Source organism: Hibiscus syriacus, unplaced genomic scaffold, assembly GCF_006381635.1.
Source record: "Hibiscus syriacus cultivar Baekdansim isolate YM2019G1 unplaced genomic scaffold, ASM638163v2 tig00110940_pilon, whole genome shotgun sequence".
Taxonomy (NCBI): domain Eukaryota; kingdom Viridiplantae; phylum Streptophyta; class Magnoliopsida; order Malvales; family Malvaceae; genus Hibiscus; species Hibiscus syriacus.
Genome location: NW_024062923.1, coordinates 2,644,563 through 2,659,022, shown reverse-complemented (window position 1 = coordinate 2,659,022; position 14,460 = coordinate 2,644,563). Strand labels below are relative to the sequence as shown.

Genomic DNA, 14,460 nt, shown 5'->3' with positions numbered 1-14,460 from the left:
TTGGCTTCAAAAGGTAAACAATCTAAGTTATCTCTATTTTATTTTAAAGTTTTGAAAGGTGAGAACTAACGCAAATACACGACAGACAAGGTTTCAAACGAAAAGAATTGACCTATTCCCAGCGACGTAAACTACCCGACAGCTTTTAAAAAAAACGATAAGGATTCGAATAAACAAGGTAAGCAAAGAAATCTCTTCTTGACTATTCGTTTTTTTATTATGATTTTTTTATCTCTTACACTCTCAAATAGTGACTAATGGAAACCAACTATTACATTCATTGAATTACAGCAATTAAACTAGCATGCAAACTGTCGTTCATTGGCGACAGTAACCTCACTAAAGTGTGGTAAATTCCCGTGAGGGAACCCGAACATCTTTGGTAAATAAACCCCAAATCCTCTTTATTTATATTATTATTTTTATATCAACCTACTTATTTTACTTATGATCAAACATGTGTTGATTTCTTTGGGTTAATTACTGGAATATGAAAATGGTTATAAACATAAAGAACATATTGTTCTACTGCTGATTTGGGTTCGAAATAAAAAAACAAATAAAGTAATATATAGTGGAAATTGAAAACGAAACTAGGATTACCTCAAAAATACTTTTATTGCTTTCGAATAGATAGATGGAATATTTCCCCTGTTTACAGTTCTTTCTTTAAAGAAAAAGAAACCCCCTCTTTTTGTTACCAGTGTTTCGAATAGGATTCCGATCTTTTTTCAATTCCCCTGTTTTTCTTCCCTCCCTCTCTTTTTTCTCTCCTCCTTTTATGGTTTCCATCCTCACCGAATCCCTTGTTCCTTTCCTTTTTTTCTTACGTTTTGGTAAGATGTTGATGGGTTAGGTGAGATTTGTTGGATTTGCTGACTTTGGTGATGGTTTAGGTAGAATGTAGTTGCGTGGGTCTATAACTTCCACTAACAATTTTTTTAGCCTTCCATCATGCAGATAAATCCAATTGAGGATGGTGCCCATATCCTTGAATCTTGTCACTACTAGTATGGTGCACGTGATACGGCCTGTTGGTGAACATGTCGTGAAACTGCTGGGGAGATGTCTCGGGTCTGTATGTGGTATGCATCAAAATATTAATTAAATAATAATAATAATAATATTTATAATATTTTTTTAAGCCATGTCAAAAACGGGTGTCTACAACCGAAAATATTTTTTTCTCCTGAAAACATAACATTTTAATGTAAAACAAAACCTTGATTGCAAAATGTTATAAGTTCTACTTAATTAAAATTAAAAACATTTAAATATAGTGATTACATGCCAACAAAGTTTTTTTCAAAATAAACTAGATTGTCTTGATGTCACGGATGAGTCCAACTTAGTTGATGATCACCACAGCTACAAAAACACTTTTTACTCAGTTAATCTTTGCTTTTACTTAGTTAATCTTTGCTTTTACCTACGCGTGAGAAACAACACACGTTAAGCAATTACTTAGTGAGATATAATATAGTAAAGAACATTAATGGATATATAAGTATCTCATAGTTATTTGGCTTCAAACTAAGTTATAACATCCATAGGAATTACTTAAGTCTTTCTTATCATAACCAAACCTTTGTCATATTAATCTCATAACCATCTTTGGTATGTCCAACATACTTCTCTTTAGTTCATTAACTTTAATTATACCTCTTTTCAAGTTTTAAACACATTCGTTTATATATATTTAAATTATGACATCCTTTCATGCCTTAATGCATCCTTTCATGCATTTTAGTTTATGGCATCCTTTCATGCCTTAATGCATCATTTCATGCATTTTAGTTTATGGCATCCTTTCATGCATTAATGCATCATTTCTTGCATTTTAATTATGACATCCTTTCATGCATTAATGCATCCTTTCATGCATTTTAGTTTATGACATCCTTTTATGCCTTAATGTATCCTTTCATGCATTTTAATTATGGCATCCTTTCATGCCTTGATGCATCATTTCATGCATTTTAGTTTATGGATCCGATTTAGAGCAATTCATACTCTAAAACTCATTCATAATCTTCTTTCCATGTGTATAAAGATATCATAATCACTATTATAAACATATATAAATTTAAAGCATACTTAATTGAATATTCTTCATCTCGCATACTTATATTAAAGTACTCACCTGACTTGAGTTGTTTTGGTATCCAATATGTGAAGCTGATTACTCCGGAACTTGGCCTTTGCCTTTTGTTTTACTTGATTCAGGAGCTTGATTTCGATTTATTCAACATCCATTAAATACATGTTTAATGTCAATTGTTAGTATATCTCCTAACAATTACACTTATATCTCCTAACAATTACACTTAAACATTACTTAAAAGCATCTATTAACAACTTTTCCACAATAATATTAGTCTATTTTAAAATTTCTGACTCCTCAGTATCGATACCATACCCCTACCATGGTATCGATACTACCATACTATGGTACCGATACCCTATTATGGTATCGATACAATTTTTACATTCTGTTTTGAAATGGTATCAATACCTTCTCTTCGGTATCAATACATCCCCTTTGGTATCGATACTGATTGAATCAATATCGATATTTCTTAGCAAATTCCTCCCATTTTAGCCTATAGTATCAGTACTGTTATATCAGTGCCGATACCCGTTCCCAGAATTTCTAGTTTTCAACCTGATTATCACCCAAATGGGGTCAAAGTTCGTTATACTAACACCATATAATACTATTAAACTCTTTTTTAACTATCCATACTAATATTCCTTCATCTAATCTCTTAAAACATCTAAAATCTTTCAAGAACATTAAATTCTAAGAATCACACCATTTTTCCCAATATGTTCTTAATCCTATCCAATGCTTCTAATAACTTATTTACCTATTCGACAAATCAAATCTATCAGAAAACATCAACAAACACTCATATATTAACATATCATTTCAAAACCCATTTTCTGCAATCTCCATTATTTCCACCATTTCTTAGTTTTAATCTCATTTACTCATTCCTTAAGCTTCTATCATACTCAAATCTTCAATAACCAACCTAAAATAAAATGATAAACTATCAAATTGAAACCTCACCTTTAGCTATGGTTGAGAGCTTCTTACGTGAAAGATGATGAAGAAGAAGAGAGTGTTGACATTGTTTTTTCCTTATTTTTCTACTTGATATACCATATAGAATGAATTTTAAATTCATTTTATTCTAAATACCCAAAATGCCCTTTTTAATCCTTCATCACTACAATTTAGTCTAAACTATTATTCCCAACTCATTTTCATCTTTATTAATTAATCAATTTATTCCTCCAAATTTTTAATTTCTTTCAATTTAATCAATGACCTATTATTTTGGGTATTAAAATTCTTCTCCCTTTAGAAAATTCGTCATCGAATTTAAATGAAGTACCTGAAACGAAGAGGTGTGGAAACTGTTTTCTCATATCCTCTTCTCATTCCCAAGTAGTTTCCCCATCCTTATGATTCTACCAAAGCACTTTAACCAACGAAACCCTTTTGTTACGTAATTCATTAGTTTTCTTAGCCAAGTTCCTCACTGGTTCCTCCTCATAAGTTAAATATGGTCGGATCTCTATTTCTTCTGGCCTGATAACATGAGATGGATCTGATATGTACCTTCTAAGCATCGATACATAGAAAACATTGTGGATCTTGTCCATATCCGGAGGCAAAGCTAATTGATAAGCTACGGTCCAACCCTTTTCAATATCTCATACGGTCCAATAAATCTCGTACTTAATTTTCCTTTTCGCTTAAAATGTAATACCTTCTTCCATGGTGATACTTTCAAAAATACTTTGTCTCCCTCTTGATATTCTATTTCTTTTCTTTTCAAATATGCATAGGATTTCTGGCGATCTGAGGTTACCTTTAAATTGCTCTGGATAAGTTTCACTTTATCCTTCATATCTTTCATCAAATCCAGGACAATCAGGTCTCGATCTTTCAGTTCAAACTAATTTAATGGTGTTCTGTATTTCCTCCCATACAGAGCTTCATACGGGACCATCTTAATACTTGATTAATAACTATTATTATATGTGAATTCAGCTAAAGGCAAATACTTATCCCATGATCTTTTTAATTCAATCACGCATGCCCTTAGCATATCTTCCAATATCTGGATAGTTCGCTCTGATTGCCCTTATGTCTGCGGATGAAAAGATGTGCTGAAGTTCAATCGAGTACCCAATGATTCATGTAAAGATTTCCAGAACCTTGAGGTAAACCTTGGATCTTGATCGGATGCTATCGAAATCGGCACTCCATGCAGTCTATCTCTTTTATATACAACTCCGTAAACTTATTCATCGAGTAATCTACTCGAACTAGGATAAAATGAGCTGTCTTGGTTAATCTATCTACTATCACCCATATCGAGTCCTTTTTACCTGGTAATAACGTAGCCCCAAAACGAAATCCATTGTAACCCGCTCTCATTTCCACTTAGGAATGGTTATTGGCTGCAGTAACCTGAATGACACTTGATGTTCAGCTTTCACTTGCTGACATGTCAGACATTTGGTAACAAACTCTGTTGCAACTCTTTTCATGCCAGGCCACCAATAACGACTCTTTAAGTCTTGATACATTTATTCCCGTCTAGGTGCATAGTTAAAGGGCTATAATGTGCCTCGCAAAAAATATCCTTCCTCAAATCATTATCGTCGGGAATAAAAAGTTTTCCCCTGTAGTATAGACATCCATCCACTCTTATTTCGAAGTCTTTGGTATCATTCTTTTCGACTTGTATCATCCTCGCCAAACATTTCTCATCTTGATTTTGTAACTCTTTAATCTGATCCAAAAACATCGACCTTAACTTAAGCTCAACAATTAAGACACCATCTTGTTTAATGACATATGCACATCCAAGGCCCGTAAAGAAGCAAAAATCTTTCAGCTTAATGCATTTGATACCACATTCGCCTTTCCCGAATGATAATAGATGATTAGATCGTAATCCTTTAGAAGCTCAATCCATCTTCTTTGCCTCAAGTTTAATTCTTTCTGAGTCAATAAATACTTTAGACTCTTGTGATCTGTATAAATATAACACCACTCACCATACAGATAATGACGCCAGATTTTCAGTGCAAACACAACTGCCGCCAATTCTAAATCATGCGTCAGATAATTTTTTTCATGATTCTTCAAATGTCTTGAAGCATAAGCTACAACATTTCTATCTTACATCAGCACATACCCAATCCATTTTGGGTTGCATCACTAAACACAACATAGACTTTTTCCGACTCAGGTTGTACAAGTACATGGGCCTCTGTTACTATCATCTTGAGCCTTTCAAAGTTTTCTTGACATTTCTCCGTCCAGACAAATGGCATATCCTTCCGTAACAATTTAGTTAGTGGCAAAGCTAACATTGAGAAGTTCTTCACAAACCGTCTATAATAACAAGCAAGTCCTAAGAAACTATGGACCTCAGAAATATTTTTTGGAGGTTGCCAATCCACTATAGCTTGAATCTTTCTTGGATCTACTCTTATGCCTTCGGTAGAGACTATATGACCCATGAAAGCAACTTTGGCTAACCAAAATTTACACTTTGTCAATTTGGCATACAACTTCTTCTCGTGGAATGTCTGAAGAACTACTCAAAGATGAGAATTATGCTCTTTTCTTGACTTGGAATATACCAAGATATCATCTATAAATATCACCACAAATTGGTCCAGATACGGTTGGAATACTCGGTTCATCAAATTCATGAAGGTCGTCGGTGTATTAGTCAAACCAAATGGCATCACTACAAATTTATAGTGCCCATACCGAGTCTGAAAAGATGTATTTGAGATATCATCCTCTTTAATCTTTAGTTGATGATACTCTGACCTTAAATATATCTTAGAAAACACTGTTGCTTCTTTTAATTGATTGAACAAATCATCAATCCTCGGGAGAGGATACTTGTTCTTTATTGTGACTTTATTTAACTGACAGTATCGATACATAATCGCATAGACTCGTCCTTCTTTTTCATAAACAGCACAGGTGCTCCCCAAGGAGAAACACTAGGTCTTATAAATCTCTTATCTAGTAATTCTTGCAGTAAGACTTTTAATTCTCTCAATTTAGTCAAAGTCATTCTATATGGAGCCATCGAAATGGGTTCGATACCTGGGTAAATCTCAATCCTGAAATCTACCTTATGATCTGGAGGCAATCCTGGTAACTCCTTAGGAAAAACGTCCAGAAATTCTCTAACCGTGGGAATATCAGTTACTTTAATTTCTAGAAGTCTAGTATCTTTCACATTGGCTAGAAAATCTATACATCCCTTCGACATCATCTTCCTGATAATCATGGATGATATCACCTTTGAAGGTGATTTCATTCTTTCACCGATCACTACGATTTTTTTAACCTTCAGCATCCTTTAAGAACAAGTGTTTCTTACGACAATCAACCTATCATAATGTGAAGATAACCAATCCATACCCAGAATAATTTCAAATTCATCGAAGGGCAACTCCATCAAATTTGCCGAAAATATAATCTCTTGGATCTTTATAGGGCATTTTTTTACATATTCTAGTGACTCTTGCACCGTGATCCATGGGGTTTACCGCTATCATCTCACTCACAATTTGTTCTAAAGGGATTCCCCTAATTTTAACCAATTTGGTACTAATGTATAAATGTGTAGAACCAGGATCAACTAAAACCAATATAGGCTCATTTAAAAGATAAAAATACCTATCATAATTTCAGGTTCATCCCGATCCTCATTGGTTTTAATATTGTAAATTCTAGCGACTCCCCGAGTCTCTTATCTCTGCATTGAATTCGTTTGTCCCCTGGATCTATCTCTTCCTCTACTTCTATTTGAGGATGCCACTGATCTTTCAGACTGCGCCGAATTATCCCCAAATTTCTTAGGACAGTTTCTAGCAAAGTGACCAGTCTTGCCACATTGGAAACAAGATCCGCTCAGAAGTCTGAATGATCTACTATGTAATTTTCCACATGTTTGACATGAAATTCTCTCCCCTGGTGCTCTACCCGAGCTCGTAGAAAAAACTTGAGATTGTCTATTTTTTGTGAAACTGGTGCAAAACTATCTCTATCTGAATATATGGAACTCGAGCCCTTGCCTATTTTAACATGATAGGGAGTGGAAGGCATTCCCACTCTTTTCCCCATCTGGACACTCTGCTTTGCAGCTAACGTCTCCTTCTAATCTCTTTCAATAGCTTTAGCTCTGTTTATGACTTCTTGTATACTTGGCAAGTTCAAGGCCAACATTATTTCTTTCAACTTTGGCCTTAAACCCTCTATGAACCAGTCGTGTCTTGCCTTGTCATTTGGAACTACTTCATTGGCAAAATGGCTCAACTTATTGTACTCAACCTCAAATTCATATACAACTTGATCACCTTGCTTCAGATTAAGGAACTTTAGAAACACTGCCCTTTTGAATTGTTCACCCACGTACTTGTTCTTGAATTCTTCCAAGAAAAATTGTCAGGTCACTTGCTCCAGTGGTGCATACATCATAGTATTTGACCACCATACTCGAGATGATCCTCTAAGTAAAGACACAACTCCTCCCAACTTTTCTGAATCCGTGCATTGAAGACTCTCGAGCATTAATATAACATCATTTAACCACAAGACTGCCTCCATGGAACCCTACCTCTATTCTCCACGAAACTCTGGTGCTCCCAAGCTCTTTAGCTCTTTTGGGATTAACATTCTCGGTATTGGAGGAGCAGGGGGAGGTTGAAACCGAGTCAGTAAGGCATCAAGGGCTTGCATGAAAGTTCTAATCTCAGGCACCAGAATCCCTTGAGGTGCACTAGCATTTTCAGAGGGGATAGGTTGTTCACTATTTGCCTCATAGCTCTCACTATCAGTTCCTTCTTGCATCTCCTGTCCCCCAGCTCTTCGCGAATTCAAAGATTCTTACATCTATAATAACATACATAATAATAACATTTCAATTAATAAGGGGTGTCATCAATTTCGCTAAAATGACACCATACTAGTAACATTGACAATCTTTATGACATGTAATCCTCTTTTCTACTTTAAAATTAAAACTGGTTTCGGCTGAGAATCGGCTAAACCTGTAGCTCTGATACCAATAAATGTAACACCCATCTCCCGTATACCCTTCCGTACATGAGATATAGATGTCACATTAGTCTAAAATAATTATTCTTTTGAAAATACCGAAAATATTTTTTTTTCTGAAAACATAACATTTTAATATAAAACAAAACCTTGATTGCAAACTATTATAAGTTTTACTTAATTAAATTGAAAACATTTAAATATCGTGATTACATGCCAACAAAGTTTTTTCCAAAATAAACTAGATTGTCTTGGTGTCACAGATGAGTCCATCTTAGTTGATGATCACCACAGCTACAAAAACACTTCTTACTCAGTTAATCTTTGATTTTACCTACGCGTGAGAAACAACACACGCTAAGCAATTACTTAGTGAGATATAATATAGTAAAGAACATTAATGGATATATAAGTATCTCATAGTTATTTGACTTCAAACTAAGTTATAACATCCATAGGAATTACACAAGTCCTTCTTACCATAACCAAACCTTTTTCATATTAATCTGATAACCACCTTTGGTATGTCCAACACACTTCTCTTTAGTTTATTAGCTTCAATTATGTCTCTTTTCAAGTTTTAACACATTCATTTATATATATTTAAATTATGGCATCCTTTCATGCCTTAATGCATCCTTTCATGCATTTTAGTTTATGGCATCCTTTCATGCCTTAATGCATCATTTCATGCATTTTAATTATGACATCCTTTCATGCCTTAATGCATCCTTTCGTGCATTTTAGTTTATGACATCCTTTTATACCTTAATCCATATTTTCATGCATTTTAATTATGGCATCCTTTCATGCCTTAATGCATCATTTCATGCATTTTAGTTTATGGATTCGATTTAGAGCAATTCATACTCAAACTTATTCATAATCTTCTTTTCATACGTATAAAGATATCATAATCACTATTATAAACATATATAAATTTAAAGCATACTAAATTGAATATTCTTCATCTCGCATACTTATATTAAAGCACTCACCTGGCTTGCCTCGTTTCGGTATCCAATATGTGAAGCTGATTACTCCGAAACTTGGCATTTGCCTTTTGTTTTACTTGATTCAGGAGCTTGATTTCGATCTATTCAACATCTATTAAATACATGTTCAATGTCAATTGTTAGTATATCTCCTAACAATTATACTTAAACATTACTTAAAAGCATCTATTAACAACTTTTCCACAACAGTATCAACCTATTTTAAAATTTATGTCTCCTCAGTATTGATATCGCTACCATAGTATCAATACTACCATATTATGGTACTGATACTCTATTATGGCATCGATACCATTTTTTCATTCTGTTTTGAAATGGTATCGATACCTTCCCTTCGGTATCGATACACCCCCTTTGATATCGATACTGATTGAATCAGTTCGATACTTCTTAGCAAATTCCTCCCATTTTAGCCTATAATATCGGTATTGTTCTATCAGGACCGATACTCGTATCACCCAAATGGGGTCAAATTTCGTTATACTAACACTATATAATACTATTAAACTCTTCTTTAACTATCCATACTAATATTCCTTCATCTAACCTCTTAAAACATCTAAAATCTTTCAAGAACATTAAATTCTAAGAATCACACCATTTTTCCTAGTATGTTCTTAATTCTATCCAATGCTTCTAATCTCTTATTTACCTCTTCGACAAGTCAAATCTATCAGAAAACATCAACAAACACTCATTTATTAACATATCATTTCAAAATCATTTTCTACAATCTCCATTATTTCCATAATTTCTAAGTTTTAATCTCATTTAATCATTCCTTAGGCTTCTATCATACTCAAATCTTCAATAACCAACCTAAAATGAAAGGATAAACCATCAAATTAAAACCTCACCTTTAACTAGGGTTGAGAGCTTCTTACGTGAAAGAGGAAGAAGAAGAGAGTGTTGACCTTGCTTTTTCCATTTTTCCTTATTTCTCTACTTAATACACCATATAGAATGAATTTTAAATTCATTTTATTCCAAATACCCAAAAATGCCATTTTTAATCTTTCATCACTACAATTTAGTCTAAACTACTATTCCCAACTCATTCTCATATTTATCAATTAATCAATTTAGTCATCCAAATTTTTAATTCCTTTCAATTTAATCACTGGCCTATTATTTGGGGTATTACATTTTACTTCTTGACTTTTTGGTTTTTACTGTTTTCTTTTAATTAAAATTTTTAAATTTTATGTTAACCATCAATCATTTAATGGGATAAAACATGCATACCTAAATAATATAAGTTTAGATCTTAATAATACATCATGGAATAGATGTTTACTATAATACACTTTCGTTAGGACTGAGAAAAAAACAACTGAATTGAAAATCAAATAGAATCAATATATTTTAACAATTAATAGTATAAAATTATAATTATAATTATCTAAATCAAATTAAACTTAATTAATACAAATTAATTTTAATGAAAAATAATATTTTGTATCATAAATAATAAAAATAAATTATAAATATTACCACTATATTTCGTCTGAACTTATAAAAAAAATAGATAGTCTAAGCGAAAAAATTGAACTCAAACCCATGCAACATCACCTCAACCCATACATTCACCGGACTAAAATTGATATTCATAAAGTACATTCGTTATTCTATTTATATTTGATCTGATCATTTATTTTTATTTCAAATATTTGATTTAAGTTATTTAAAAATTAAAAATTAAATTAGATATTCAAATTTTTGAATCAGATAAATAGTTCAGATCAAATTGATCGAAATATTTTTTTACACACCCCTAATTTTGACAGGTAAAAATTGAGCATAATTCATTTAATTTGGACCGTTCGTATAGTTTACCCTAAAATTTAAGTTGATTGAGTGGAGCTTTACATCCAATTGACGGATAAATTTCCAACAATTAACTTCCCCACTTTGATGCCAATTAAATGCGTTTCATGGCTCCTTCTCTATTAATAAACCCATGGATTCTCTCCAAAATTTCCAACCAACAACAACATCAACCAGCTTCACTGTTTTCGAGTTTCTACGATGGCGACCACTGTTGAGAATGCCATCGCCAAAGCTGCCGAAGAAGTAATCGATGGGAAGGAAACAAATGGAAGTGAGGCGGCAAATAAAGAAGAGGAAGTTGCAGTTGAAGTTGAACCGAAGACTGGGGTTCCATTCCCAGTTAAATTGGATGACGGGAAACAACTCAACTGCGTTGGTGTCAGGAAGAAATCTATACTTAGAATGGGCATCAAGATTTATGGCTTTGGTAAATTTTCTTCAATATGTTGCATGATGATCATTGAATAATCAATATGCTAAGAGAAGATTTTGTTGGTTTTTTTGTTTACCATGTGTTTGATTAATGTCCCAACTGAATATTGAACTGGACATTCAACGATTTTACAGGGATGTATGCAGACAATGAGAAACTGAAAGATGTGTTGAAGTCGAAGATTGGGATCAGAGATTAAAAAAATGGCCGTGTAACGGTATAACGGTCGTTATATTGCGGAATCGGCGGTTCCCGTTATCGATATCAGTCGAAATCACGGTGTAAAATGGAATCACACCCATAACTACCGTAATTTAACGGTTAACGATCGATCGCGGCTATAACACATCATGTTTTCGTTAATCTCCGTTACAACATCAAATATCACCAACACCACAGTTACTTAAACAAAAAAAAGTATTTTTTTTACAGACAATTCAAAGACGAAAAAACCATATTATATCTTAGTTTATCAACTGGAATGAAATTTTGTGGGTGGGAATTGCATATCAAGCTCGCTAGCCTTCTTCATGGAGGGAGAAACATCCATATTTGGCGATAAATATTTATAACTTGCGGTAATTCCAAAGTTAGGGAAGTAAGCATCAGAGGCAGCAGCGAGTTATTCTTAAAAAAATCAACTAGAGAACTTTTTTTGTCTCTGAAAGCCAAAAGGTTCTAACAACCCAGTTGGATCGGTTGAGTTAGGAAAAGACAATGGGTTTCGAAGAGTGGGTATGGTGGATGAATTGCTGGTGAGTAGCTGAGTCAAACACTGGTTTTAATTACAATTTAGAACAGAAGGCACGTGGATGCACCTCTTAATAATTGTGTGATAGATTCCTTTTAATTATTACATAATTTGGGTAAATGTCGTGGGAAAATGGTTTGATGTCGAACTGTTAGATTTGAGAAATTTAAGGAGGGTCGAAAGACGGTGTCGACATTAGATTTAATCATTATTCTTAGTTATCACATTCATATTTTAAATCTTATTATTTACTTAATATTTTTTATTTTTTATTTGTTATAAGTTAATATAATATTCTTAAGAAATTTATAAATAAATAGAAAAATAATTAATGATGGTAAAAATTGTGTTTATGTATTAATAAAAATCTATAAATGTTACAAAATATTCTAAAAATCATTAAAAGTGATTTTCTATAATTATAATTATTATATTTTATAATAAGTTTTGCGAATTTAAAAAAAATTTACGTCCGCGATAGCATCGTTACGTCCGCGACCGCGATAAATGCAACGTGACCGAAAACGTGACCGCGACCGCAATTTGAATCCCTGATTGGGACAGCCCCGGAAAAGCCCAACAATGAACTCTATCAATTGGTCATCGACAGTGATGTAGAAATGGTTGTAAGATTGGTGATAGTATTTTCCAGCCTTACCATTACCATGAGCATGGCAAGAAAGAAATTTGGGGAAGGTCTTGGAGCATACATCAAGAAACTAAACGGTGGAAAGAAGAACGACGAGCTAGCCAACAAGTAATAACAACCCTTCACTTCTCTTAAGACCCTTGAGCAGAACTCACTGGGAGAAGTATCGGATAACATCAAGCTAACGTCGGGCTCCCTTATCGAGATTTCTCGGCTTCCAGTCTATGTTCTAAAGATGAAGGGTGAGTGTTTTAAGATGAAATAGTTTATTCTGATATCTCAAGTATTATTATGTATTTTGCACTGATTTGCAGTGATGGGAGAAGTGATATCCAAGGTCGAGAGTGAACTTCTCTGCAGGTCTTATATCAATTTGTATCTGGGAGATGATCCACTTGACAAGGATGCCAAAGATAAGTTTGGGATGTCCTTGATTTCTCTGTTCTAGATATCCAGGTTCTAGGAATAGGGCTGTTGATTAATAAGGCCGATGACAATGGAAATGCAGCTGGTTAAAAAAATATGTAGCTTTGATGTCAATTTAAGCCTTCAAGTCGGCAGAACCTTTCTGCAGAACTTGATCACTAAACTTAAAGGTCTAATTCAAGGTTTCAATTCTAATTTATCGAATTTCGGAATTCTTTCTTTCAATTCTAATATGTCTTACAGTGTGGTGTGAGATCTGTGTTTGACATGACATCATATAGACTCGGGTTGTCCATCTTGTTTGATGCAATCAGATGAAAAAGGGTAGAAAAGATTGAAAATTTGTAGATTTTCATAGGAACCAAACAACTAATACACACAACTGACTTTATTTTAGTTCACAATTTGGCTAAAAATAGCTCAAATATCACAACACAGATGCTGTTAAGAGCAGCTAGTGTTACCTTTTTCATGTTTCTGATACAATCAGAACTCTTTTCTTGATTCTAACTTTCAAACCATTTCCAATGCGAAGTATGATGCATTTGCCTGGTTCAATAAGCTGCCCTTCCACCATTTCAATAAGCTGCCTCCTTTATCAGAAATCCACCTTTCCATTTTGAATTCGAAGCAATTTTTACCCTAGATTTCTTTGCTCCATCCCATTGAATAGTATGAAATCAGGATTCGCTCGTTCTCATCGACACCGTCACCGCTCGGAAGAACATCCGGCCGGACTGCAATTTTATGATTCACAGGTACATGTGGATAAAGTCTTAATGTCTCATACATGGCCCCATGTATGTAAGTGAATCCATTGAGTCCTTCACCGATGAAAGACGTGACTGTGTTCCGGTCTTTATAACTTTGTCGTAAGACTTGATTCGATCTGCTCTAAAATCTTGATTCTCACAGATGGATTCATTGCAGTAAGCCCAAAATCTTGGTTTTCACAGATGGATTCATTGCAGTAAGGCCGAAAAACTAAGATAAACACGCGCTCACAGTATGTTTCACAGCTGCCATGAAATTGTATGCAGTGGCTCCCCCACACTCAATTTTTCCTGTTCGACCAACAAAGCTGTCACAAAATCAAATTCATCATCTTCAACAATGACTTTCCCCCTCAGCTTTCCTATTTTCATGGCAATGCAATCTTAAAGAAAACGATGGACAATCTCCAAAGATTCTCTCAGCCTTTTCTCCACCCCGATTTGCAGGCATTGTTGAGGCTTCCAAAAA

At 33.9% G+C, this 14,460-nt stretch overlaps 1 pseudogene; it reads left to right on the top strand.

Moving 5' to 3' along the window:
• The first annotated feature begins 11,157 nt into the window (after positions 1 to 11,157).
• On the top strand, positions 11,158 to 13,285 carry LOC120147514 (annotated as a pseudogene).
• Positions 13,286 to 14,460: the final 1,175 nt, after the last annotated feature.